This window comes from Triticum dicoccoides, chromosome 7B (genome assembly GCF_002162155.2).
Source record: "Triticum dicoccoides isolate Atlit2015 ecotype Zavitan chromosome 7B, WEW_v2.0, whole genome shotgun sequence".
In the NCBI taxonomy this organism is placed as follows: Eukaryota; Viridiplantae; Streptophyta; class Magnoliopsida; order Poales; family Poaceae; genus Triticum; species Triticum dicoccoides.
In genome coordinates, this window is record NC_041393.1 from 704658687 (window position 1) to 704661137 (window position 2451).

Here is a 2451-nt window from a genome sequence, read left to right on the forward strand (position 1 = left end):
ACCGCAATTACCCCATAATCCTTCGTTTAATCATCTAAAAAACGGAAAAAGCCCATTTTAAACCTTAAACTTGTAAAGGGCAGACGAAATGAACCCTCAAGTCGAACCCGGTCGATTGCACCCTGAACTATGCAATCCCGGTCTAAATCAAACCCTGGCATCGTTTGAACCGGGATTCGTCTGATGGGCCGGCCCGCTGGAGTATTTTTTTCGTTCAAGAACAAAAAATCCGAATGGCGTGCACCTAGCTCCCCGCTGAACCAGCCCGCTTTAGTTTTTTTTTCGTTTAGAAAAATGAGCGCGTGGTGGGGCGCGCACCCAGCTCCCCGCTAAACCAGCCCGCTTTAGTTTATTTTTCGTTCAAAAAAATGACCGCGTGGTGGTGGCTCGAACCGAAGATCATTTGTTGTTGATCGAAGCAACAAACCACAAGGACACCACTCGCGTTGTGTTCACTTGCTCTCTTTTTCCTCCTTTTAGCCTTCTTTTTCTTTCTTTTTTCATTTTATTTTTCATTTTCTGTTTTTTCTTAAATTCGTGAACCGGCCCATTTGGAGCTATTGAATAGTAGGCGCGCAAAAAAAATTCTGGAAAAGTTCTACGGGAGCGACTCGAACTCGCGACCTCAAACTAGTGAGTTCAACTGATAGATTCACGACACGAAACATTATGCTTCAAACATCTTTTGAACATTTGAGAATATTATGCACTGAACATTTTGGAAAAACTATAAATATATGTGTTGAACAATTTTTGAATATGCATTGAGCATTTGTATTATGTGATAAACATTTTTTAAAACAAATATGAATATATGCATCGATTGTTTTTTGAAAATACGAATTGAACATTTTTGTAATATATGTTGAACTATTTTCGAATAAACATTGAACATTCATGGACGTTTGTGATAAACATCTTTTTTCATGGACGTTTTCAAATCCATGAACATTTTGTTCAAAATTCGTAAAAAAATCTTTTTAAATTCTGGTTCACAAGGTTATTTTTTTCGTTTGCTATTTCCTAGTAAAACGGCCACGGGTTTTATATAGTTTAAAAAACTCGAGCTTTTAAAAAATTAGAAATTAAAGGGATTAAAAAATAATATGCACATTTGGAAAAAGGTTCGTCAATTTCAAAAGAAATCATGATTTTTTTAAAAGGAAACTAAAAAATAAAATAAAAACAAAGAAAAAACGAAACGAAAGAAAAAGGGAGTAAGTTAACACAACGTATGTAGTGTCCCTGGTGGTTAGTAGTGTCGTTCCAACCACCAGCATCGGTCTCTATTTCGAGCCACAGCGTGCGCTTCTTTTTGTTTTCTAAAAAAAAAAAGCGGGCCGGGCCAGTAGGCTGTAGTCCCCTTTGCATTTTTTTTATTTCTAAAAAAATTAAAGCGGGCCGGCCCAGCGGGAGCAGGGGTGAGCGCAGCAGCGGCCTCAGCGAATTCCCACCGATCCCGGTCATCCAAACAACCCAAAGGTTCAATTTAGACCGGGATTGCATAGTTTAGGGTGCAATCGACCGGGATTTCGATTTGAGGGTTTGTTTCTACAAGTTTAGAGTTTAAAATTGACTTTTTCCTCTAAAAAACTGTCGGCCACTTCCCAAATCGGGAATACCCGGCCGGTCGGAAATAGCGCGTCGGGACGAGCGCGCACGCCACCGAGGGTGCCACCGCGAAGTGAAATCGCTGATACCGGTTCGATCGAGCGTCCCTCGTTTCCCCAGCCGCTGCCATCCCCTGACTAGCTACACCCGACCAGGCCTATGGCCCAGTCCATATTTCCACAGTGTTTTGCATTGACAGCTTGCTTCAGACGGGCCACATGGGGGCAATTTTATGGGCTCCAGCTCGCTCCCTCGCGCGAGCGAGAAGCCACCACGCCGAACGGATCACTCGCTCCGGGATCCCTCGAGAGAACCTGGCGCTAGATTTCCGGCGCAGGAGTTGCGGATTTTTGGGCACGGAGGGCTACAGAACAGGCCCTAAATATGCATGGAAGTCGGCAGGGGCAGCTTCATTATCCGCCACCGTTGTGTTTCTCGGTAGTCCCACAGGATTTTTCATGTGTGTTTTCTCATGTGGTGGATCACTAGCTAGGCACATCTATTTTCGTGTGTCCGTTGATTAATCTGTATCTTGTATTTCCAACAAGTAATAATTAATCTTCTTAAAAAAGATCTTCTTCCCTTTTGGTGTCAAGGACACAAAATTAAATCGCCCACCAAATAGTCACCATAGCTGCAATATAGCTGCCTCGGGGCCGGGAGCCAGGCCGCGACGCTAGGGACGATGCGAAATCCTCCACAAATTCCTAAACAACTCCAAAATCAGCGCGCACACACACACAAAACACTAGAAATCATCACTTTCCTCCTCCCCAAGAAAACACTCCCAGACTTAGGTTTCCTTCTCCCTTAGGCACCACTGCCGTCCGCCACGGCTCC